This window comes from Cavia porcellus, unplaced genomic scaffold (assembly GCF_034190915.1).
Source record: "Cavia porcellus strain 051 isolate PalLab524CR breed Dunkin Hartley unplaced genomic scaffold, mCavPor4.1 scaffold_10, whole genome shotgun sequence".
NCBI lineage: Eukaryota > Metazoa > Chordata > Mammalia > Rodentia > Caviidae > Cavia > Cavia porcellus.
This window is the reverse complement of record NW_026947493.1, coordinates 60,880,023-60,907,906: the sequence shown is the minus strand read 5'-3', so window position 1 is coordinate 60,907,906 and position 27,884 is coordinate 60,880,023. Positions and strand designations below refer to the sequence as shown.

The 27,884-nt window shown below is 38.0% G+C and overlaps 1 protein-coding gene across 2 annotated transcripts in view; it reads right to left on the bottom strand.

Annotated features, from left to right (window-relative positions):
- Nucleotides 1–20,094, bottom strand: part of Wwp1 (WW domain containing E3 ubiquitin protein ligase 1) — a 91,298-nt gene extending 71,204 nt beyond the window's left edge. The window contains exons 1-2 of one of the 2 annotated variants that reach the window (XM_063257526.1): nt 20,033–20,094; nt 2,417–2,510 (exon numbers count right to left, since the gene is read on the bottom strand). The gene's annotated coding sequence lies outside the window, so the exon portion shown is untranslated. Of the gene's footprint in view, nt 1–2,416; nt 2,517–20,032 lie in introns of those variants that run through there. The other variant, XM_063257527.1, reaches the window with a different exon arrangement.
- Nucleotides 20,095–27,884: the final 7,790 nt, after the last annotated feature.

Below are 27,884 nucleotides of genomic sequence, written 5' to 3'. Positions count from 1 at the left end.
CTCCTTAGGTGGGTCTTCCGTGCCCAGAACCATGCTGACTCAGCTCAGCTGGGTGTTCCCACTTAAGCTGACAGTAGACACAGAAGAAATTGAAGGGGTCTGGACTGATGGAACAAAAGTGAACAAAGAGGAATCTTGGGAGCAGAGGCTGCAGCTACACCACTCCTTCACAGGTGCACCAGGTTAGCAACTCTCTTCCACCCCAGGCCTTTCGAGGACATGTCTACCTCTCCACAAGCTTTAAGCAGTGAGACCACTAACCACGCACAGAAACCTCTGTGACAGTCTAAATCAATCTTTCCTCCTTGTAATTGCTTTTCTCAGATATTTTGTCACAGCAACAGAAAACTGATACAAATATTAAATAACAACAACAACAACCAAAAAAAAAAAAAAAAACATGGAAAAGTTGCTAGCTCTAATAACTGCTGGTAGGTATTTAAATTGATAAAATCCTGCTAGGAAACAATCTAACATTATCATGGAAAGCTTCACATTTGCACACATTTCAAAGAGCAATTCTCCTCACATTTTTATATAAATAATCTTCATAATAACAAAAATTAGATACTGAAATATTCATCGGTAGAAAACTGGTTAGAAAAAGGCAAATTCACATGATGCAGCATTATGCAGCAGTTAGAATGAATAAACAATCACTGTAGGCAACAATATGAATGTATTTTAGAAAGGGGAAATAAAAGACAAATTAATCTTCTAACCATTGACATCTTTTACTCAATCAGTCATACCTCCAGACTTAACATTCCATGCTAAAGCCATCAGGAAAGCTTTCTCAATCTTTATGATAAAGAAAGGACTTCTTTTGGTGGTGACTAGGACCTCACTTTTTGTTACGCGTTTCCTTTAAAAAATGTCATGATTCCATAATTGAAAAAGACACCCAGGGACACTGTGGATTCTGCCCTCAGAAAGTTGTATAACAAACATGCAATTACATAAAGTGTACTGAAGAACTGCTGCGGTCCAAAACAGCTACTGAATGACGCGGCTATCATTCTTAGAGGCGTATTCCATCAATCTAACAGAAACACATCTGCACATGATAAAGAAACCAGTGTAAAGAAATGCTTCTGTGCACCTATGACTCTTCTACACCTCTGGACTTTGTGTAAGGAGCATTACACTAGATGGCATGTCTAACAGTCCAAGATGAAGTCTCCAATTATTTTCCACTTACAAATTTGAAATTAAGATGTTTCTGTGTATTCTTTTGTTTTCCTTGACATGTATTAAAAAAAATCTGTAAATTAAGAGTTTCCTCTACAATTAAATACTATTTGTGCAAGCTTTATAAACTTTACAGACAAGAAAATTATGAAACTCAAAACAATTGTATCTGTGGCCTTTTTTATGGCATTAAAAAAGCTGAAGAAAACAAAATTTAGGATGGCAGTGACTTTGGTAGTTAGGAAAAGATGGGAATATGGTGTTGGGGAAGCATTCACAACCACAACTCATTAACCACGTGGTGCTGACCTAGTTTTTGGTTTCAAGTGGCTGGCTCAGAAATGTGCTTATTATTGACATCAGTGTTACATACAATTTGGCATGTTCAAATCATATACTTTTAATAACACTAAAAATGCTGGAAGATATGAAAGTATACATAGAAAAATGTGAATCAGTAATTCACCAAGTGTGATTTCTATAAGTCTATGACGGAAAAGTAAAGTATAACTTTCCACACAGATGGCAATAATTAGACTCACAAGAAAAAGACTTATTCTTCTGAAAACTAAGAGACCTAAAGACAGGTGAAGACATTCATTTACTTAGAGGTTGATGGGAAAAAAAAATTAAAGGACTTTAACCATGAATTAGACAGAAAAGGTAGGTTTTTGTTTATTTTTTGAGACAGAGTTCTGCTATATACTTCAGGCAGGACTTGAACTCACTATGCAGACCTGGCTGGCTGGAATTCACAGCAATCTTCATGCATGACATTAAGACAGACTGTAGCCTTCTTGTGAATATGTTAAGGACACATAGAGAGCTATGGTAACCAGTACCTGCAAATATTAACTGCAAAACATGATAAACTTGTTTAAAAATGATACCATCTTATCTTAAAAATGACACTTAATAAATAAAAGGATCAATTTCAACACACAACTAGTACCCACATTTTATTTAATAACAAAGTTGTGTGGTGCTTAAAGTAGAAAGTACTGTAATAAACAAATATTCCTTAATCTGAGCATTAAATAATATAATGAGTAGACAGCCACTGTATCCATCTTAAAAATGAGCAAACTGAGCCCTAAAAGAGTTAAGTCTATAGCCAAACTTTTTACAACATCATACAGTATTACTAGGTCAACACAGATAAAATTAACTATCAACACACACTGAGTTTGTTAAGTATATTATTAGTTTTAAAAATATTACTTACTATGTATCAAGAGCTGTGTTAGACTGGAAACATAAAGATGAATAACACACGATTCCTTCTTTCAAGGAGCTCATAGTCTGGTGAAGAGACAACCCTATAAACAAAAAATAGCGTTCAGTGTGACAAAAACAGCTACAAAATGTAAACAGTATACTAGGGGCACATAAGAGAAGCAGATAATGCAATACGCTGGGATCAGGAAGAAGACTGCATTTTGAAATGCAACTCTTCAAAGCAGAAAAAGGTAGAGAGAAAACACGGAGCATCTGGAAAATTACTAGTGTGGCCCAATAAAGGAATGAAAAAGGTAAAGGGAGAAGCAAACAGATCTAAACTGTACAGGCTCCTATGGAATAGCTTCTCCAATACGCCAAGTAAACCATGCATAGTATGGTTTCAATGATAAGAATCACATTTTGGAAAAGAAAACCTCTACAGCTATGAAGTTAGATAGGAGACAGTAACGGTACCTAAATCTGGGCAAAGCTATTGTACCAACTGAACAAAACTTAAAACTTGGGTGTACCAAAGATAGAGATGGTTAAACCAACCAGTCACATATCAGAGTTAGAAACCATGAAGTATAAAATTATCGCATAAAAATGTAAACTATAGAATATGGGGCTTAATTTTAATCAGTGCAAGATATTACTTCTTTATACATGCAGATCATATAGAAAATGCAACTGCTGGTCATTTCCATGAATTGATAAAATGGACAGGAGGGTGATCAAATCATTTTGGTTTCAGAACTGTCCAAGTTTTAGTTTTACTATCATGGGAAACTTCTCAGTTCTAGAAAAGCTGGGATGTTTGATGAGCTTAGCAAATAACAGAATGGTTCCTCCTGCCTGGATTGCTTTTTCACATATCTCAAAGAAATTCTGTAGTAGTACCCTATCAGAACAAAGCACAATTCTGTTAGTTTTCATTTGTGTGTGACCTAGGAATTCAGAAACAAAAAAAATATTTTCAAAGGGGCCACTCACAAGGACTCAAGATGACACCACCAGGGCCACACACTGGGAGACAGGAAGAGGCTGGAGCTTTCTCCACACCCAGTGTTTCTCCTCGCCTCCCCTTGCTTCTCTCCAGACCATCACACTGCTGACCCCTGAAGGCTGATGATACTTCCAACTTCTTGCACAAGCCTCCTCACACTTAGTCCTCTTGTTCTATCTGCCATCACCTTCACTCCACAGTGTCCACATCAACTCACTGTCCTGGGAGCGAGACGATCACCATCTCCTTGCACGAGTGTAATGACCTCATTCTGGACCTGACGGACCCTACAACCTCCCAAACAGCATTCTCCTTAGAATCTGGCCCTTAACTTCAGAGACTCCAGTCCCTCCAGTTCCCCTCTGTCTAGGGACACAGAGGAGCAACTCTATCACTATTCCACAGAGCACAGCACTTCACGTTTCAGACTTTCATACACATCGTATCAGAAAAATGAAGCAAGTACAACTGATTCCAATTTCTCCAGTACAACAGTGACGTTTTTCATTTGTATTCTCTTTCACAGGGTTTTTATTCCCATGATCTGTTCTCAACCAATCTTCAAAGAATCAGAAGGCTTGGAAAAAATGTTAACATATTAACTGTACTATGTCCTCGATGTATACTTTTAACTGGTTGAAATATAGCTAGCTGACTTAATAAGTTTTCTTGTTCATAATGACCTCTTTCTATAATACTAATTCATTTATGCCCAAAATTCAAAAATGTATCCCTCTCCTGATGATTTATAAGTGTGCTACTGGGTAAAAAAGATTAACATTTCTAAGCTGTACAATGTCAGGGACTTAAGAGTACCTGTACTATCTACCAAACAAACAACAAAATGAGATGGATTTTTTTTTTTATTTTTTATTTTAAAGCAAATAAAACAAAAAAACAAAACAGAACAAAACAATTCAGAACAGAACAATGCAAGCAACAGAGGACTTCACAACAAAACGACAGGAATTCAACAGTGGCTACCATAATGTCTCCTGTTTGCTTGGAAATAGTTGACCATACCTTCACACACAATACATTCAAACAAAACAAATAGTATAAAAACCAATAAAAAAAAGAATGAAAAGTATTGTGAGACTTCAAAACAAGACAATAGGAAATCAACAATGGCTACCATAATGTCTCTTGTTCTCTTTAAAATAGCCTCATACACAATGAAATCAAATAATAGAAAACAGCTAAAACCAATCAAAACAAAAAGAGAAAAGCATTATGGGAGTTCAAAACCAGGTAACAGGAAATGAACAATGGTTACTCTAATGTCTTATTTTCTTCAAAATCACTGTTCATACAATCACACATAGTAAAATCAAACAAAACAATCAGAATCACAGCAGGCTTGTCAACACAAACCATCAAGTCAAGAAGAGTTCAGAGTGAAGTGCTTCAAATCCTAAAAGAAAACAACTTCCAACCCAGATTAATATACCCTACAAAACTATGTTTCGAAACTGATGGAAAAATAAGACACTTCTATGATAAAGAACACCTGAAAGAATTCATGACCACCAAACCTATCCAACAGTGATTGAGATGGATTTTTTAAAACAAAGTTTCCTGGTCCAACATTGACTTCTCCCTATAAGTATCACTGATTAATGCAGTTAAGCTCAAACCACAGGAACGTCACTGTTCTAACAATTTACAACTTTGTCACTGGTTAAAAAAATAGCATCTCTAATCTGCACCGTTCCAGTGACTTCAAGTACTCACAGTATCTACCAAAGGACAAATAAAGATGGGGACCCAGGTACACACTGCAATTTCTGACTATCGTTTGTTTATTTCAACCTAAAAGAAAAGTCCATTTAATTACAATAACTTCATCCTTCTATATATCCTGCTGTATTTTCAGCACTTGTATGTATTTTAAGGAGAAGACCACTGGCAATATTTCTTATGGGAAACATATTTTTAAAGGACTTTAAAATCAGTATTAATATTCAACTGATACTAATATTTTCCACCCAATATCTGATTTTCAACTAGAGAAGTTAGTATATTAATGTTTTCCAAGCCTTCTAGTTCTATTTTCACCTAATTTTCATGTATTCTTTTCAGCAACATAAATATGGGTTTGTCTTGATTTTTCTTTTTCAAAATCTGTTTCTAATTTATACGTATAGTGTAAGCAAAACTATTTCTACACTAAAATGTATCATGTACATCATAATTTTAATTTCCTAAACAATCTTAATCCCTTTTTAGTGCCAATACTAACCACTTAACTATTCAAATTTCCTTCTCTCAAAAGTACATGACCAACCTACTCAAACTATCAGCTATAAAATGAACAGAAATTTCATTCTCTTCCTCAACTCAGCATCTGCAATGCTATGGTATGTCCTTACTGTAGAAGTTGCTGAATTTAACCGTATGCATGTGATTCCTCAAATTATCATAACATACACCCTTGTAACTGCTGCCCATTCTATTCCTGTAATTCACCTCATTTGCTCATCACATGAAATTCATCCTATTTACAGATATTCAAGTTTGAAAGCCAGTCAAACTATTTAACTCAATCTTCCTCTCATTCCATTAATTTTAATTAACCTGATTCTTGATTCTTGGGTTCTTTAATCTCCCCTCTGGTCAGTGCAGCATCACAGTAAGGCTCCCCAGAGTATAAAACATAATCACATGTAGCGCGGGTCCCAGCACTTGAGGAATTTAAAACAGGAGGATCCAAGGTGGAGTCTTGCTTGGGCAACTTAGCAAGATCCTGTCTCAAAAGTTTAAAAGGGAGTGGGACAGGAAGCTAGCTTAGTGCAAAACCAGTGGAGTTAATCTCCTGTACTGAGGGGGAAGGGGTCAAAGAAAAAGCCATAATCAGGGCAATATAACTTGCTTATAAAGGGTGCTTTCCTCAATTAATGACAAATAGTTACACTCACCACTTTTCAAACAAAACTTGCATCATATAAATTTTAAGCCAAGAAAATGTGCAGAGTCTTTTTTTCTATGCACAACGAAAATTCCTTGCCAAAAAAAGTATAAATAATTCATGGACTTAACACAAGACTAGAAACTAGGCTAGCAGTAACCATGAGGCACTAAAGTACAGGCCAGTCCACAAGATCAAGTATCAGAGATATTTATATTCTGAGCTGACAGAAGTGTTGGTTTTGCTCTTTTCCAAGTCAGAGATTAAAAAAAAAAAAAAAAAAAAAAAAAGCACATACTACAAACAAAGAGTCTGAGCCGGTCTGTGTCTGTTGACTAAATGCATTCTTTAAAAATAGCCAAACTTTTTGCTTACCTTCCACTATTCTTCTCCCTTGCAATTTGGTTGCTTTCCTAACCCTCTACTGAAATTAACCACTTTTCTTTCATGACCCAATAATGGCCACCTCATACCTATTTTCTCCTCGGATGTCGCTATCAGACAGCAGTTCAGTCACTCAATAAACACTGACTTAAGCCTCTTATTTAGTATTTCCAGTAAAAGGCAATCAATTTACCAAGCCAAACCAAACCAACAAATAAACAAACAAACACATGAACAAAAACTACCTAATCAATCAACAAACTTATTAGGCATTTCTTCTAACAACTCTGAACAAAACTCTTCAAATCTCAAAACACATTTAACATAAATACACACACCTCAGTAAGATATGCTATTTCAGTGAACCTGTAATTTGGTAGTGGAAACAGACACATACTGTAATTGATTAGTTTTAAGCTCATTGACAGGAGTAGGGGGGAGTGGACAAAAACTATAGAGGCACTAGTCAGAAAAGCACTCTAGGGGAAATACCTACAGTCAAGACAAGTCAGAAGAAGTCCTATCCAAGACCTGCACACGTGAAACAAAGAAGTGCTTTCAAAACATTTTGGGCTCAAAAGTGAGATTACCAGTATAAGAAGGAGATATATAGGTAGTTCTAAGAAGAAAGAAATGTAAGACATGAAACCATCCAGGCATAAAAAAACTTATACCATTAACTAAGAAAGCTACACTAGTGTGAATGACTATTTGGTTAATATTTATTTAAAAAAAAAAAACTATTGCAGTAAATGACACATTGTCATTAATCCTCCTTAAAATATTTCCTCCTACATCACATGCACTTATCTCATTCATCCTTCTTGCCACTTTCTGAAGCAGTTCTGGGAAGTCCTCATCAGTGTCTTTATAAGACAGGATCAAAAATAGTGAATGGTGCTGAGCGCCATCCGACAGAAAGGCAGGCTCATAAAAACATTACTGTGTGTCTTCATCCAGCTTACACACTGGATCTGGCACCATGTAACTTCTGGTTGTTCCCAAAGTCAAAATGACCATGAAAGGTAAATGTTTTGAATTGACTCAGGTCAAGGCAGCCATAACAGTAAGCAAGGACACTCATTAACAAAGACTTACAGAAATGCTTCAGAAAGTGGCAAGAACAAGTGGGTTAAGTGTGTCCCAAGTCAGGGAGACTATTTTGAGTGGATTAGTGGCAACGTGTCTTTTACTGCAGTAATTTTTAAAAATTTAAACTGTCACTGTATTTTTGGATCATACAGGGAACAAAAAGAAAATGTGACTGGATCACCACAGTCCAAACAGTACAAAAAAGTCCAATAAAAAAATGCTCATTTGACTCACTACATAACCAAGTAAAAGGGTATAAACAGAAGTTCACTTGGATACCCTTCAAAAGTACTATGCTACTTCCCAACATATCAACTGAACCTCAAAGATTTGAAAAAAGATTGTTCAGAATAGTTTCCTCTAGGAAAGATTAAAATTTCTGACCGAAACAATGCTACAATTTTTCTCACATACTGAAACAATGTTACCAATACCCAGCCACCAAAACCTACAGGTCTGTAAGAGCTTAATTACCTGTACCTTACAGGGAAACTATTCCACAGAGAGTTCAGAGATACTTATTTTTGTGCATATACATTGTCCCTACAAAAATCAAAACAAAATTCCAAATTACACTGCTGAAACTTTGAAAAAATACCTTAAGTATTTGTATAGTGTCTGATTCAAGGAAACAATTACAGGAACTTTTACCCAGACTCAATTTCAGATGATGGTGTCATCAAAACAGCTTTATTTTTCTAACTGAATACTATAATAAAATCTTAGGGGCCAGGAAAAATCCTCTCCACTGAACCCACCTTGTCTCTCTCAAACGTGGCACACAGAAGTATTTAAGACATATTCAAGTCTACCAAATCTCAAAAACAAAAACACTAAAACTAAATGGTCTTATTTATTGTAGGTCTTTTAAATAAAGCAAAATATATCTCATATTTTTTCCTTTAAAATCACTGTCAAAATGAAAGACAAGTACAAAAATTTATGCAGAAAATATTCATTTAAGAGTCAACAGTTTAGAAAAGATTTAAACAAAACAAACAAATATCCTATTAAGTGGTTGAGTAAGACAGAGAATGTAAATTTCCCTGGACTTTAGTTTTCGTATTAAATGAGAAACAGCACAAGAAAACATGACTTGTTTGAAGCTTAGAATCACTTTATTGCACATACTGCATATTTCAGGCAAAACAATCTGTAACTGTAACCAAGCTGTTTTCCTTTCTATCTCATTATTTGTCTCAAACATTCACATTTTTACAAAGCTACCAGCCTAGACACCAGTCATTTTATTTTCTACTACCAATCCCCAGATATGGTAAAAACTCACAATCTCCAACTGGATGGAATCCTTGGCTAACATCAAGAGAACAACCATTTATGCTCACTGTTGTGAAAACATAACTTTGGCAACAATATTCTACGAGGCCACAAGATGGTGGTGTTGCTCCATCAAGAAGCACTTTAAAAAAAAAATTCTACATTATACCAACTTTCTCAAAATGAAGTATGTTAACTCCACTGCAAGGAAGTTAAACATTGTGCGTTGATTACTAGGGACTATTAATAAAAACGAAAATACACGTGCCTATCACATTTAGTACTGTTTCAACATTTAACGTGAACAGCGATCATTCTTAAAAATGAAACAAAAGCACAAAACTTTGATAGAATTGCTGTCTGATTTTTTCCTTGTTCTACTCCCTCTCTCAATATTCCAACTATATGGATTATACAGTCAATAATATAGAATCACATACAAAAGAATTTAAATATATTTTAAACACTGACAAATGTCATTTCTCCTATGTTAATTTAAGGAGATGATGATTCTTTTTCTGCCTTAAAAGAACTGATTACTAACTGCAGCCACATCAACAAAGGACTACACTTAAATGGTATCAGTCCTGAGGATGTAGATTTTTGTCTATTTCTCAACATCTTATAATATACAATATTATGTTTACAGTGAGAAAATAACAAATTTTAAAGCAAAAAATATTTACACATTTGTTTAATTTTTTTCCCCTCGCCTTTGTGAACATAAATAGAAAACATGCTTTCTCCTCCTGGGCCACATAAGGTTACTTCAGAAAATATTATTCATACAACACTAATTAAGGACATTAAAACTTAAGCTCCAAATTCTCAGAAGCAACTTACACAGAGCTGCACAATAGTCAGCTATTCCCAGGCATCAGTAAGGGCATCAAATTTAGATGCCACGTCCCAGAATCTCCATCCGGAATCTGAGGTTTCTCAAATCCAAGAAAGAGGAACCCACAGTCGGGGGTGGACTATGTTTGCTGTACCTTAGGAAGCAGCAGGAAGTTGTCAAGAACACTTGCAGCTGAAGCAGAGAAGCCACTAACAGTCTCAAGAACACAAAGCTTCTGAATGCCACATCCTGGCCTGCTGACAAGACGTGTGCGTCTATACCGCGCTGGTCACTAGACAGACTAGTCATTCCCCCAATTTCCTGATTGTTTCTAAACACATCAAGAACTGTAATATACCAGCATTTAAGTAAGCACAGAGATTTCCTAACTCTCTAATTCCTAAATGATAATTTCTAGTGTGAGAAGAGTGCATTGGGATAATGTAACCTAGAGAACAGTTTTTAAGTCAGACAGATCTAAGTCCAAACTTCAACTCTATTTGTGTATATTTAACCCGAGACGGTTTTCTTTATCTGAAAAATTAGGACACCAACACGAACCTAACATAGTTTTGTCAAGAGCGGAAGGAAGAGAATTACTAATGGTAACTCTAGGGAACTGGAACTGTGTCTAGAATCAGGAATGCAGATGACACACAGTAAGCGTTCACCTCCCTAAGGCTTTCCCCCATGCCACCGCGAGAACCAAATTCTTATTACTCTCAAACTCAGAAACAGTAGTATTTTTTCTACTAAACTTACACAACAATACCGAAGACAGCAGAATAAAGTCTTCCAGTCGTATAGCCATACTACAAAGTGATACACAGCCAGGCCAACACACACACCTGCAGGAAGGACTGGATCAAAATTATATTTAAGGACTGGAAAAGAATACAGGGCTGCAACATTTGCTTGTTACACAATTTCTAGATATTTTAGAACTACTGAAGTAATAGACAGGTTAATTTATTATTTACAAATACCTTTAAGAATGTGAAAACATGCCATAAAGTACAAGTTTTCATTAAATCATCATTTTTTAAGAGGAAGCCATTGAGATTTTTTTAAGAAGAAAATATTGAGATTTTTCAAATACTAAGACTCAAGGATTTCCTAGAATGAAATAACCAATTAAATAACTAAAACTCTACTCCTAGAATAATACAACCCTTCTGACTATCAAGTGTAAAATAGAGTATAAATACAAAGTTTACAATCCCTTACCCACAAATTCAAAATATAAAAAGTTATAAAAACTCAAAGTCCTTTGTAACTCATTTAGTAATAAAAACTTGCCTGATGATAGCTATTTAGTATCCTTGCTTATCTACACTTAAATACTTGCCAAACAAAACACAGGTACTGCTATAGACCTCACTGGAGTTTTACATAACCCAAAAAGGGAATGTCTTTTTAAAATGGAAGAACTGTACAACACCCGTTGAGTAATGAAGAATTACAAATCTATCCTAAGGGATTTTTAATGACTACAATCAAGTTTTAATAAATGAATTCAGTACTATTATTCTTAATTTATAATAAATGCCCAGTTTATATATGACAAACCTGGGCATTTGGTTAACTAGAACAGCATGGCTCAACCAAGGAGCCAGTGTGACAATGCAAATCTAGCTTTGTCTTAACATCTAAACTTTTATTACATAATACATTAGGAAAGAATTATCAAGGAATTTTTAAAACAAGTTATAATTACCAAAAAGTTTAATCTAGAAAAAAATGAAATTCCCAAATACAATGCATCCTTTCCATGCTAGGTAGTCACATATAAACAATCCTTACAGTAATTCACAGGTCATAGAACAAAAAGAAATGGTCTGTTGCCCTCCTGCTCCCCAAGAATGAGCTCGCAAAGATAGTGAAAAGAAACAAAAAATGCTAGAGTCTTTAGATGAATGCCAACTAATCTTTTCTACTCAAATTAGAAAGAATCATAAGTCTGGCTTTAAAAAAGAACACAAAAATACACAAAACGCACTTACTAACCCAGTAAGTTTCATTTACATCAACCCTACTGTACTTTTAGGTTTTTCCAAGAACTGCCACCACCAATACCAAATATTATCAGCCTTTGGGTTCTGCTGGTCACAGGACTGAGGAGGGTTTACACGACACACACACAGGCCATCATTATCACTAGAAGTTAGAGATCAGTTTAATGTGTTTTCATCTGCACTGAAAATTAAATCTCTTCTCATGACTTTTTTCCAAAGTCAGCGCCCTTATGCTAAGGAATGAGGTTTCCCAAAAGATAAGCTCACAGTCCACTTTTTACTCAAAAGCCCAACTTCAAATTTGACATATTTCAATTGAAAGCGCTATTTTTGAAAAGCTTAGCATTAAATAAAAAGCAGTCAGACTACTTGATAAATAATCAACTAATTTAACTTTCATTTTACAAAAAGGAAATGTCACCAATCAAAAGAATTTTTTCTTTAGAAGAGAGTCTTGAACAAGGAAGCCAGAGTCATTTCTGCAGCCTACTCTTCACAATTCCCCTCTATCATGCCTTCATAGTTTGTTTTACAAGTCCTCAGCAATTACCCTAAGCCTTTTCAAACCGTTGGAAAGTTCAAATATTAAGCTCCCTAAATGCACATTATATGTGTGCATAAGGAATACTTTAGTCAGAAAAATGGTCTCTGACAAAGCTCACTAGGATGCCAAATTAGAGATCTGGTTTCTGTCAACTTATCAAATTAATCTGTAACACCACCTGTGATATCTGCTAAAATGAAGACTACTGAGCACTCCTCTCAAGAACTATACCATACACCTTAAAAGACACTGAAGAACCGTCATGTGTAACAAGTAACATAGATGACCACGAAACAAGAACTACATTTTGAAAAACACTGATTTACACCACATTTTACCTGTCATGGTAATATTAACAATTTCTTGTTCCCAAGCTGCATGGCCAAACCTTCACCCTCCGCTATACTGCCTTAAGTCAGTACCTTTCCCAGATTCAGCCTTCATCTTTTTTTTTTTAAATTTTTTTATGGGTACCAGGGATCGAACTCACGACCGCCTGTTTGCAAGGCAGGCTTATGCCGCTGAGTTAAATCCCCAGCCCCTCAGCCTTAATCTTTTAATAACTGATTATTTAAACTAAGAGGTGAGATTGATATGATCAAACCAAAACTAAGCTACTCTACACCCTTGAAAAATGAGTTTGATTTCTTGATTTAATACATGGGAATAAAGAGTAATACAAACAAGTTAAGGACTTCTTATGCTGCAAGCATTATGCATTCTGTTTTATAAGGATTTCAATTAATCCTGTAAAAAATGCTCACAGTCCACTTTTTACTCTTTACTAGTTACACTTATTTACTAATAATAAAAGTATTCTTTACAATTTACAAAAGAGCCACCTCAGGGCAACGATGTTATGACAAGAGTGCCTGTACCCTTGAAAACTTTAAAAGGAGAGAAATCTGCACTGTCTATTTGTAAAGAATCTCTTAATTTTTAGAGTAGGTTCAATGAACTAGTCCTACTCTTTACTCTAACCCAACGCATACAAAGGCAGTAGTACATCTCGGCAAGTTGAGACTAATGTACAGCTAGGCTGTTCTATCAAGTCAGGACTCAACAGTTTGCTTCCACCTAGTTAGTCATCCTAGTTAGTCATAATGAGGGTACGCTGAATTGCTATGAAAAGAACCAAGTTTCCCTAGTTTAACAATGCTATCATAATTTTTAATTACTCAGTTAAGTTAGAGCAAAGAAGAGGACCTTCAAGAAACACCCTAACATAATTCTATTTGTCCACTTTGCTAGTTCTATAAGGCCTGTGTCTTGGTTCATTCTATCATCAAACTCCTCCCCACAACTGCAAAGTTACTATTTTCAGAAATGTGCAGCAGGCTATAGGGGCCCTTTTTAGAAATATAATTCTTTACGCGAAATAACTCATTACTCCACTCAGAAGCTATAATGTAATAAAAACTAAACTTATTTTCATTTCAGAGTCAACTATGCCACTAGTTGGTAACTTGAATTTAAAAAACAAATACTGAGACTAATACAAAATGACAGCGAGAAAAAGATAGTGATGGCTGGAGATGTAGCTCAGTGGCGTAAGCGCCTACCTGAAAAAGATAGCTGACAAATGAAAACAACCCAGTTAGCATGCAAGGCATCTATCTACTTCAAGAAGAGAAGAACATCACCCTATTCCTCATACCTCAGTAAAGCATTCCATTCCAGATTCTGGAAGCAGAGTACTCTCTCCACTCTAGTAGTGACTCTCCCCAAAAGTGATTTATCTCAACTTTTTTCAAGACACTGCAAACAAAAAGTACTTGAGGCACAGGTTAGTCAAGGATGGTCAATGTCAGACTGACTGGCCAAGAAGGCCTGGGCTCAAAGGTCTCAGCTGAGGGTATGGGTGTCTGTCTGCCTGCACCCTGGAGCCCACACTGCATGGGACACTGTCTGATCTAATGCACCAAACTGAGTAAATTACTGGACTCTATTGCATATAAGAAGAATCAGTCAACTGTGCCCCATTATACTAGCATATTAAAGCAAACCACAGAGGTCCAAAATTCCCTGTTTCCTTCCCCACTCACAATGCCCCCCAACCTCCACCCCTCTTCTAAGGAACAAATTTAGGGTCTCAGGCATGCTAGGCAGGCACTCTACCTTTGAGCTACAACCCTAATCCCTCTCCACTTCTAAGCAAACAGCTCAAACTATTTCCATCTGTGTAGAGCCAAATGTGCTGTCATTTGCACCTCAGATTCAGCTTCCCCCTCCCTTCCCTTTGGCAGCCGAGATTCAGTCTAGATTTGTAGAAAGCATCAAGCAGCCTAACCCTCAGGTTCCAAAGCAGTTTTCTAGGAGATCAGGTGCTGAGTAATACAGTTGATGTTTACTTAAATAAAATCTGTAATTAGCTGGCATGGTAGCACCAACCAGTAATCCTGGCACTCTGGGAAGCTGAGGTATGAGGATCCCAAGTTCAAGCTCAACCTGGGAAATTTAGCAAGACTGTCTCAAAGTCTTTTCTAAAAAAAGCATGGTTGGGGAAACAGCTCAGTACGAAAGCCTTAATTTCAAACTCTGGTACCAAAAGTAATTAAATTGTGGTAACCTGTTACAATGCTGGCCCCAAAAATATTCATGAACTTGTGTAAACAACCTCTAATTTGCTTTTCCCAAACCTAGACCTGAAGAAAGTCTGGTTGCTCCTGCTTTTGCAGTCTTGTGAGCACTAAGCTACTAGGTAAATTTGTCAACCCTGCTGCAAAGGCCACAAGGAAAGGAAGGGACTCTGGGACCACAGGAGTGTGCGTGCGTCCAGTCCCCAGGTGAAATGCACAGCCTCTGCGGGGATCACCAGCAAAACCAGACCTCACTGACTGAGCTCCATCCAGGACAGCAGGAAGAATGAGCAAAATGGCTGTTTTAACTAGTTCACTTTAGGATTGTTTGTTACGCAGGACTAGATAACTAGATGGTAATCTAGTTCCTCATATTTCTGAGTAATTTGTTCAAACGTCAAAGAATGGGAAGGTTATAAATATGGTCTACCAAATTCCCACAACCTCAGAAGATAAAGCCTACGATCTTGATGTCAAGAGGTTCTTCTAAATTTAGGTTTAAGAGCACAGGCTTTGTGTTTGTTGTCTCAAAATGGTACCCTAGCACCTAGCACAGTGTCTGGCATACAGTACGCACACCAGTATGTGTTACGAATGAACGCTAAATTTAAGAAATGTCAAGGCTAAATCAACAAATGTTAGTCTTCACTATGACTTAGCAACTGTCTGACATGGGTTTACATAACACACTCACAAAAAATCGTTTAAACACAAACTTTAAGCATATACTGAGTTTTAAATGGTGTACCTTTTTTAATGGTGAAGCTTGGTATGTGACAACAAAAATCATTGTATACACTTTGAAAAATACATATATGAACTCTGTAAAAGTAAATAACTTGATAAACACTTTGAAAATAATTCTAATGCATATGCCACAAAAATACAAATGTTCAAGGATAAGGATTTTATAAGAATCAAACTGCTCCTTGTAAACACACAATTAAAGTTTTAAAAATTTTAACAAAAAATTACACCTACATCTCACCAATGTATTGTTATCGACAAGAAGTCAACTTGTTTTATCCTTGACAAAAGTTTTAACTATTCTGTGATAAAATGCTTACAAATTTCAAAATTACCTACTGTTAGCCATTGGAATGAGAGAACCATCTTAACACAAAGAAAGAAACAGACAAGTTCAGACTCACATAGTACAACAGGTAACCATAATTCAAACAGGTACAGCTAGAAACTTCACATATAACTTAAGGCTGAAGTTCCATTGTAGGTAAAGAATCAGAAGTTGTGTAGGAAAAGAATATTGACCTAGGTACACAAATACAGGTTTCTGCTCTAATTTTAGCCATTACCTAGTCATATGCCCTGGAAATTTACTTTTCAAAATGTCTTTTGAGCCTCAAGATACTTATCAAAAAGTAATGATTACTTCCAGACCCACCTAATTCTCAGTTGTCATTAGAAACAAATCTAAAGTATCTATTACCATTACTTAAAAATCAAGAAGGTTATACAACCACAGGTTGGAAGATACTGTTCTTAATGTCAGCAGAAAGAGTAAAATTCATCTGTGCTTTTCTCAACATTTACTCCTCATTATATATTAGTAACTAGTTCCTTGGATACCACTTATAAAGAGCAATTTATAGGATTTTCCACTGTTCATTATAATTACATCATACTTTTATAACAAAGAGTACAAAAGACTCTAGTCTTTCTAATGACTGTGTTGTCAAAGTTTCTACAGCTATAAGAAAAACCAAGTAATAACATGTTCTGGTTCCCTACTACCACTGAGAAACTTGCAGGTGCAAACAAAAATCAACTGCTGATACAACTATGCTTCAACCATATTAGCAAATTAGTTACTTTACCTATTTTACAAAATTCATTGAATAGGATCCCCCATTTTATTTACTTTGCCAAGCTTTGATTTTTCATTGATGAAGGTCTCCTCAAGGAGACAGTATTCTTAAGCAAGATACACAGAAAGATAAAGATTCTTTTAAACAAATTTTTTGAGACAAGGTCTCAAAATTTAGACTGACCCATGAACTTACTATGTAGCTCATAATGATCTCAAACTCGGATCCTCCAGCTTCAGCCTCTTGAGGGCTAGGATTATAGGCATGTGCTATAGCCCCACATTAGGCTAAAAAGCTCTTAAAGCAGCTTATTCTACTTGTATTATTTCCATCCTCCCTGTCCCCATCTCAAATAGATACAAAGACAATAATAATAACTAGTTTGGTTTTACTATCTGCTTTCCATATACCCAATGTATTACTCAGATTCACCAGTTCTCATGCAAACAAAAAACAAGACAGGTACAGATATTCTAATGAAAATCTAAGATTCATCCATCACAAAATGGCAAGAACCAGAAGGACTCTCCTGAGATGATCTAGTATTTAACTGATGAAGTCACTTTGAGGCATTAACTGTATCCAACTCATGGTAAATCAGTTATATCATACAAGAAAGAAACCATCATTGCCTATGAACTCCTGATTCCAACTTTACCCACTTGCTGACTAATACTTCAGGGTAGTTACATAAACCCTTGGGCTAATCTGTCCTGTAACATCACAGCAAATAACATAAATTACGCAAAATTCTCTGCAAATTGTAAAGCACAACATGGGTGTAACCCTGTTCTTCAGATGCGTAGTGTGTTTCTACAGTAGGGTGCTTACTAGCTATTCAAGAACCTGAAGGTTCTATTATTTTAAAGTTTCCAGTAATTCTGAGATCTGTCCCCTAACCTAACTGACTCATGGACTTCATGGATGTACTTCAGGTGGTCCATGGATTCCCCTACGTTTATACCCACAGCACACATGAAAATTTTTCAAGTCAGCAGATTCCTGTCATTTCACCCAGGGTTGGTAACCTCAAAAAGGTTATAAAGTGACACACAGACTGTGGGGTAAAGCTTCCATGGATCTTACTCAAAATACAACCACTGGTCTTCCTTGATCAGAACTGGTTTATTTTTACTTTCTTCATTTTCCTGGTCATTAAATCCTGAATACTATCTTCCTCCTTTCCACTAGCATTACTACACAACTGGTTACCTATGACCACAATTATCAGGAGTCTTGTACCTCAAGGTTCCTTGATTTCAGTTTGCCCCATATGCTGCTACCACATTAAGCCTCGTAAAACAAAGTTTTTCAATTGTTTCACCCCCAACTCTAAAATCATTTGTGGAATCCTCACTGTGTATAAAACCAAGTCGTTACTCTAAAATTAAAGCCAATGCATTAGCTGGCCCAAATTTTTACTTTTACCATCTTTTATCTTAGCACTAACACTGCCACACCTCAACAGTTAAATTACTTGTTTATTCCCAAATGTGTAAACTCTAGTTAGATTCTTCTCCCTGCTCCCATCATCTTTTCCGGCTATCAAGTCAGTCATCTTTCAAATCCAAGAGTTTAAAAGCCAAAAGACCCATGAACCAACTCCTCAAACTCTACCTTGCCAAATACTGAGTTCCACACCCTCTGAACTTGAATTCTGTGAGGATTTTCCTGTTTGTGAAACTTAACCATCGGTCAAAAGACAAATGGAGAATTTCTCTATAATCCTCCTTCCCAAAGGCAGAAAACACTAATCATCCTCGCCTTTGTTGTAGACCCCAAATACCTGCCATGGTCAAGCAGTACTGTATTATGCTTACAGTAATTGTGTCAGGGAGTAAAAGAAATGTCAGCCATTCTGGGGTAAACAGCAAAGATTACTATCACTTTGAAGGAAGAAACCTCTGTGTCACATACTGTATCATTCCATGTTTCCAAAAAACCTAACTCTTAATCACGGTTTTTCAAAACATATTGTTTTAGGTCTTATAAACAGCTCTACACTTTATGGGAAAAACTATTTGAAAATGTTATTAAGCTATGTCTCTAAGAACTATTCCATATACACTACTTTAATCACAATTTCAGCAGCTGTTAACACTTAGACATTACACTTCCAATTTTTAAAAATGTTAACTATTTATTGAAAAATGGTGATTTCCAGCTAATCTACTACTTCATGGCTAAACACAAGCCCCCATAAATTAAAGAACGTGTTTTTTGGAAGGTGCATTTTGCTTGCATAATACACAAAGACTTGGTCAGACAGGTAAAGTGGGTTTATCCTTAAGTGTAAGTGAACTCTTACAAACCTGCAGAAAACTATAAATCAGTATTTCATATAAAAGAAATAAACGAGGTGGGAAATATCCGGACATTATCTTTTCCCACTACTAATACCAGCAGCATTTTAAAACAGGGATCTTGCTGCATACTCTCCTACATAAAAAAATGAAAAAAATTTTATAATAGGAAAAGAAAAACTCAAGCTCCTGGAATAAAAACATTTTTATCCTGGAAGAATAAAAATGTCTACGTTATAATAGCTACTCCTCTCCTTTGGTAATGAAGCCTTCATAGAATTACTGAAGCAAAGGAAACTCAACTCCCAATGGAGTAAAGCAAGGACTGCACAATCTTTGTGCACACAAAACTGGTTATCTGAAGGCTGTAAAAGCAATGGGACAAACTACAAAATCAGAATTTTAAAAGAAAATGAAAGGAGTCACAGATGAGGTGAGAGTCTACTGGTAACATCTGCAAGGTCACTGGGACCCAGCAGGTTACAAAAGGTGGAGGTGGGGGTGCTGCGGGGTCGGGAAAGAGCGGAGGGAGCAGAAGCGGGCGCAGAAAGCGCTGCTCTCGGGCCGGAGCGCGGGCTCGGTGCATTCGGGGTGAAAGTCAGGGCGCGGGGTGCTCTGACCAGGCGCTGGGGAAAGGCAGACCGCAGGCAGGGAGGGCTGAGGGAGCCGCGGAGCGCGGCTGCAGAGTCACGGAAACACTTCACCCGGTCCCCGGTACTGGCAGCACAGGCCTGCGCCGGGCCAGCCCGGGCGGCAGCCAGAAACCCACCCGCAAACTCCCGCCGGGACTGGGACCGCGTCCCGCCGCGCACCAGCGTCCCGCCCGGGCCCCTGCCCGTGTCCTTACCCGGCGCGAAGCCGTCGGCTCGCGGCCGCCGGGGCTGGGCAGCGGGGCCGCCTCCGCCTCCGCCTCCTCCTGCTCCCGGGCGGGCGCCCTCAGCCTTCCGCCCCCAGGATCGCCATCTCGCAGCAGGCGTCGGCCCCGGCAGCCCAGGCCGCCCGCAGCCACTCGGAACCCGCACGCCGCGGCGCCGGCACCCGACCCTCCCCCCACCCCACCCCGGCCACGCGCCACCCCCAGTCCACCCCACGCCTCCCCTCCTCGGGAGCGCGCCGCGTGCCCACGACGCCGGCGCCGCGCCCCGAGCGCGCGCCCCCCGGCCGGCCGCCTGCCCGTCCCGGCACCGCGCGCTGCGCTGCGCCGCGGCCGCCCGAAGCCTCCAACTCCGGACCCGGAATCCGGCTTCCCGCGAGCATGCGCAGCGAGAGCGCACCGAGGCTGCCTTTGGAAACTCCGCTCCTCCGGGTCTTCGGAGTGGTCGAGGGGAGGACCAGCCAATAGGAGAGGGGGGCGGGGCCTGAACTGTGGGAGGGGCGGGGCCCTCGCTGAGCTTTGGGCAGAGGTTTCTCTAAACTCTTGCTCTGCACTTTGCTGACTTGACTTTCCGGTCCGCAGCGGAACCCTGTACGTGACCTCGGTGACGATCCTCCGAGACCTGGTGTTCTTTTCTCCAACGCTGAACAGCCAAAGCCGGCTGTTAATAAATACTCCTTGACCTAGCTTCCTTAGTATTTGACTTAGTATGCATTGCAAGAGTAAATAATTGCACTTAGCACGTGGTCTCACCGGACTTGCAGTCCATTGTTATTAATGATCAAATTGTTCATTCCCTGCGACTGTATCAGCCTAAAGCTAAAGCTGATACTTAGGGACCAAGTTCTTGTATCAGCACAGTTAATCCACGCAACACCCCCATAAAAGTGTCTGTTAGCTCCACAGTACAATTGAGTCAGCTGGTTTAGAGAAGTTCTGTTGGTAATTTGTAAGGCTTTTGGAAGAAAAACCACCTGCAAATAGAGATCAGTAATGACCACACAACATTCCAAATGACCTCATATTCTCCTTAAGAGAACTAAAAAAGATCTTCAGACATAGAGTTCAACTTTATCCCAAATATCTCACTCAGCACCCAAGAATTACCTACATCCACCTCCAAGCTTACTACTAGTCCTTCTGTCTGAGGCTAGGTGTCTTCACTCCTTTCCAAAGCTAACTTTCTACTGTCTGCTTCTTCCTGTAAGCCCCTTTTTGGGGCTTACATCTTCTTAACTTCACGCTTTCTACTGGCTATAACTTCTCAGCATAACCATGTCTTAAGACTTCATGTTCTAAATTTTCCCTTAACCTGTAAGCTCCTTTCTCATTCCATTTCTTCTTATATCGTAACTAAACTTTTGGAAAGAATTGCTTATCAAGAACATCCCGATACTCCGTGAATGTGTAGGATTCAAGTGATAACTCTTAGCTGAACAAATGTACATGCCCTTCTGCTCCAGAGCATCAGTTCCTGCCCTCTGACTTGTCACTGACCTGTAGAGCATGTGCATAAACACATGATCTACAAAGATCATTCTAAAACAGACACCTCAGAATGTCACTGCACTGATTCAGATCACCCCTTGTGCCTTCTGAGCTTTTGTGACAGATTAATATGATATTCAAGGCCACTTTCATGTTCACCTGCTCTGGTTCTCCTGCTTAAAAAAAAGAAAAGAAAAAACCTTGACATTTCCTTGAATGTGCTCGCTCATGTCTGTGCTTAAACAAAGGTTATTCCTCTAAGTTTTCCCCCACCTTTAGGCAGTCAGATCACTTTATATAAATGCAACACTGTTTACAAACAGTGCCGCCCCCCCCACCAACAACTTCGCATTCATCCCCAACCCCAGAGTTTGTGCAGTCCCATTTTCTGCTTCCTGCTGTGGGGTGTCTCACTGTCAGCAGTCACAATTGCCATTTCCTTCTCAGTACTGTTAAAAAAAACCTCCTAATATTCTACTAGCCCCCTAAATCGACACCTAATATGGAATATTTTTACTATTGAACATTTCTGTCTTCAGATGAACACTTTTATACATATACTTGCACAAATCATTGTCTATTTCCTTACTATTTAGGTTAAATCCTTAAAAATAATCAAAGGTTGTGAACAAGCTCAGCCCTTTTGAAGCACATTGGCAATTTGCCCTACAGGAAAATTTCAGGCTTAGTTAACAGATTGGGTGAGCTTGGTCACTGCATTCTTTAATTGCCTTAAACACTTTTACCTGTGCAATCCTCTTCCTCCATAAAGTAATATTATAAACCATATCCTCTAACTGGATTGGCATAAAAACAAAAGTATTGACATTAGATAATAAAATCTTTTCTTTAACTGAAGCGTATAACTCCCCCTTCTGATTCTAAAAGAAATGAAGTGGTTTTGTGGGCTCTAAACTATAGTGGGCCTCAGGCATTGTGCCTAAGATGCCTGCTGGGTAAACTGACCCTGCTGCTACCTATGAACTATGAGATTTGGCTGAGTTGCTTAATCTGATTGTGCCTCAGGTAGAAAATTGATATGGTGTTATGATGCAGTGTTGTAGTAAAAAGTAAATGATTTGCTATAAGTAAAATATTTTAGCTAATGCACAAAAATGGTACATAGTCTAAGTTTTACTGTTGCTATCATTGTCATTATCAGTTTTTCCAAAGCAGTATATAAGTAAATGTGCTTCACTATGTTCAAGTGATCATGGTGTAGTTTCATTTGAGTAAACAGGGTATCTTATTATTGGCTCATCATTGTCCATCTCCTTCCTGCAGTATTCACGAAACTTCATATAATGTAGATTTTGATCCTGTGGGTCTTTTACTTTCTCTCTCTCTTTCTCTCTCTGTATGTGCATTTTTACTGCATAGATCCTTTTCCATCCAAGATCATAGAATTTATCTGCCTTTTATTTTTTCTACTTGTTGGGAAATTCTCTTTTCATTTAATAATTTAATCCTTTGTGATTTATTTTAGAGTGATAATGTTTTATTCTTTATAAATAACTAATGGCATTCCACAGTCTATTTTTTAAGGAAACTTTGTCTAACTATAATGGTCTTAAAACATGCCCATAATTCATTGATACTCCTTCCTTCACAAATTGGAGGGAATTATCTTCCCAGGAGGTGTGGGTTATGGTTACTGAGTTGGTTCAATAAGGCAGAACTGACACTCCCCAGCCTAGGTCATGAAAAACATCATGGCTCCTCTTCACTCTCTTTCATCACCAGCAGCTGGCAATTGATAAGGCCACGTCAAGCAGCCCTATGAAGAGGCCCACAGAGCAAGGAGCTTATGTGTCTTATTAACAATTGGCAAGGGCCTGCAAGAGTACCACGTGACAGAAGTGGATCTTTCAGCCTAAATCAAGCCTTCAGATGACTACAACCTCACCAGATACTTGAACTAGGACCACCCATTCCTAACCAATAGAAACTGTGAGCCATGTTCATGGTTTTATGCCATTATATTTTGGGATTAATTTGTTATCCAGCAATAAGGAACATATATGAGTATCAAGTAGTTCTCAATCTGAGAAAATTTAGCATCCCAGGGGAATTTGAATATGTCTCCAAGACATTTTTTTTTTTTTGTGGTGGTGGTTGGGAGGGTGACATCAAGTGGACAGAGGCTAAAAATGATGTTCATCACCATGTGCACAAGACAGACTCCCATCTCCATTCAAGCAACAAAGAATTACCAAGTCTAGCAGCATTAGTGCTCATGAAACTGCACCGACCCGTTCTACTTTCCTCTGCACCTTAAGAGTTTCCTCTTTCACATGTGCTGTGAAAAAGGTGGAATTTGCAGTCACATCCATTTCTTACTTGGATTTTCCTTCACCTATTTCTTCATCCTCCTTTTTCTTTTCACACTCTGCTGCTCTTCAAAACCTGAGATCCGCAGACCACAGCACCACTTGGGATAGCCTGTTACATTCTTCAGGACTCCTTTGAAGTGGTGAAATCAACATGAGATAGATAGGCCTGCACTCTCTTGATGGTCCTCTCTTCTGCTTACCTTTCTCAAGTAAGTCAAAAAGTTATCAAATATATTAACTTGTGTTTGGTAATAATTTAAAGCAATTATATCTTATGAAGCAAATTATTTTTGGCAATTGTATTATAGCTGTGTAGAGAACCAGCATCAATAAAATATATACATAAAAATGTAGATTTACTAGGAGATTAGTTAACATACCACAGAGGTTTGAAAGTTCCGCGATGACCTTCTCCAAGCTAAAGAGCCAGAAAAGCCAGCAGTGATAACTCAATCCGAGAGGCTAAAAGCCTGGGGACAAGAAAGACCTATAAAATGGCCTCCAGTAAGGGGTCAAGCCTGAACTTTCAGAGGGCTGCTGGGGCAAGACCCAGAGGTCAAAGAACCTGGTGTCTGATGTTCAAGGGCAATAGCATGTCAGCTCAGGGAGGAACAACCACGGAGAGTTTTACATTTGTGTTTCCTCTTCCATCTTCTCACAGCTCATTGCAGGATTACTTCCCACATTCAGGGAAGCTCTCTCCCACTCCACTCCCTGTCCCACATGCACTCTTCTGTGCCAACATCCTCAAAGGTGCGATCAATAGTAGGGATTTGCAACTTGGACAGGCATCCCTCATCCAGCCCTGTAGACATCAACGTTAACCATCAGAGCGCTACTCTGTTTAAGATGATGACCTAATTACTATCTACATACATTATAATAACCTAATTTAAATGGTATCTGTCAGTGAATTCTACTAAATTAACATGTAGAGGTAACTACCACCAGCATTATGACATAAATCATTTCCAACACTATCAAAAGCACCCGTTAGGTTTCCCTGTCCCCAGCTACTTATGGTTCTAGGCAATTATTGATTTGCTTCCAATCATTATAGAATAACTTTAATTTTTAATAATTTGACATAAATAGATTCATTCATTCAGCATGTATGCTTTTGTGTCTGTTTCAGCTCAGTGTATTTTATAAACTCATTAATAGTCATTCATATTATTATGCTGTCAAGTAATATTCTACAACATAAATTTGCTACAATTTTTCCCTGTGTATAGATATTTTGTCTCTTTGTATTTTGGGGTTATTATGGTTAAAGACTTTATGAACATGAATTTTAGCAGGCGAAGTTGAGAGTTTTAGTTTCATTTCCTCCCCACCATTTGGTGATGTCAATCCTTTCTAACATTAGCCACTCTGGGGTATCTGAGTGCTTTTGTTTTTTTCTGATGATTAACTAATGTTAGTGGACCATTTGTGTATTTTCTTTTATGAAATATCTGTTAAAATTGCCTATTTCAAGCTTTGCCCTCTTATTTGTTTGGTTTAAATATTCTATAAACATTCTATTTTTTTATATTTGTCATTTGTCAGGTATGTGGGTTGCAAGTATTGTTTCTCAGGTGTGGTTTGCTATGTGATCAGCCTCCAAGACGGACCCCCACTGATCTCGCTGTCCTGAGATCCACTTGTGCATCCCTGTCCCTTACAGAGCTGACCTGTGTGACTAGGAAAAATTATAGAAGTGATAATATGTGGATTCTGTGAAGCTAAATCATAAAAATGACACATCGGCTTCCACATTACCATCTTGAGTTGCTTCCTCTAGAGGAGGCCAGTCCTCTGCCACGTCCAAGTAGGGAAGCACTAGGGCTGTTGATAAATAGCCACAAATAGTCCCCAACTGCATACGGCACTTTCCAGGTGGCTCTTCCAGGCCCTGTCAAGCCTTCAGGTAACTGAAACCTCATGTAATGCTCTCTGCTACCATTGGCTAGCCAAGAAATTAACATATGCTAGATCAAAATCTGTAACAATATATGCTTATCACTGTTTTCAGCTCCCACATTCGGTAGAAATTTTTGCACAGCAACAGATTATGCTTGCATTTTCATTTTCTTCAAAATTATGCATTTTTCAAAATAGCTATTTTTATTTTGGTGAAGTTCAAGTTACCAGTTATGTTGTTATTTATGCTATTGGTAACATATTAAAGATATTTTTCCTGCTTATAAGACTGTGAAGGTTTTTCATGTTTTCTTCTTTAAGTTTATAGTTTTAGTTTTTCATTTGTATATATAATCCATTTCAAATCAATTTCTGTGCATGGTAGGAGGAAAGAGTCAATGTTCATTTCTTTCCGAAAAGATTATACAGTTGTTGCACCACTGTGTGTGTTAAAAAGATCACCTTCCATTGAAATACTTTTGCAGTCTGGTGACAACTCAATGTTCTAAATTATTCCTTCCATTGAAGTATATGGATATCCTTATAAATATGATGTTTTGAATATATCCCCTAAAGTTTGTGTGCTGGGAACTCAATCTCCAGTCCAATAGTGTTGTGCGGTAGGCCTCTAAATAGAGGTAAGGAGGGCTCTGGCCTCATGAATGTATTGTAGTTGTTGCATGCTCGAGTTAACTATCGCAGGAGTGTGTTCTTACAAAATTGAGTTCAGCTACCTCTTATTTTGCTCTTAACCTCTCTTGCCCTTCAGCCATGATGAGTAGGCAGGAAGACCTACAAAGATCCTGGCACCATGCTCTTAGGCTCTGGGGACTCTACAATCATGAGCCGAATGAAATCTCACTGTGAGACACTTGGCCTGTCGTTGTTTATTATTGCAGCAGAAAGCAGACTAAGACCTACAAGTCTCTTCCAGAGTTACTTGCCACCCTCTATTTTTTTAGTGCCCACTTCTCCAATACTGACTTAAGTACTGCTCTTAGTCCTTACCTTCATAATTGCCTTTGGGGACGGATATCCAGTGTCACTTTGCCTTTTTTGCATAGTTTCCTCTAGGGACCCATCACCAAAGAAAGCTATCTGGACTAGAACTAGATTCAGATATCCCTTGGCCTGTAATATCTGTCAGTATAATTTCAGCATCGTTTCTAATGGTTTTTGTGTTGACAAATGTAGTATTCTTGGGTTCTATTTATAACTGTTTTAATTCCCTAACAAGATGTTGTGGTTTTCTGTATTTAGATCCAAGATTAAGAAAAACTATGTGGAAGAGAGCAGTTATCCCAGACATCCCAAGTGGGCCCCTCCTAAATCGGCCAACTGCCATCAGGCCCCAGATATACACGGAAATCCAACTGAAACCAGAAGACTGTACCTGCTATGCCCATCTGAAATCACCAACCTTCAGTAGACTAAACATTTATTGTTTTAAGGCACTGAGTTTGGGTCAGTGAGTAATGAAATTGTCTATATAATAATAGATTACATAGGGATATTTGAATAATAATCAGCCAGGGAACTCACTCTATAGTGAGGTGTAATATCAGATATGATATTTGTATGTGGTAGATTCTCATATATTTCTATTTCCTTTTGTTTTGCTCTGTCTCTGGAAAAACAGAGTAGTAATAAGACCAGAGAGTGTTCCCTTCTAACATTGTAGCAACACTTGGGTACGTATTGCACTTTCAAAAAAATAAAAGTCTGAGTTTGTTTATTATGCAATCATTAGGTATTTGACATATTAAGAAATTAAATGGGTTTTATGTGGGCAAGACAGTAAAGATAATGGCATTCTCTGCTTCCAATTCTCATGAGAATTTGAGCTATGAGTGAGAAGCAAAGAGAATGTACTCAGGCTTGTAAATGTTTTCAGATATCTGTTCCTCGTGGTTCAGAATGTAAAATGCCTATTAAAGAAATTTTGAAAATACAGGCTGTCAAACATAGTCCTTGCTTTTATATTAGAGAGATAATTTTCTAAATGGCAACCATAGAGACTTCAGTTCCACTCAAGCATTTATTAGCCACGTGTTCTGTACCAGACATTACAAATACGAAATGAGTGAAGATTAGCCCCT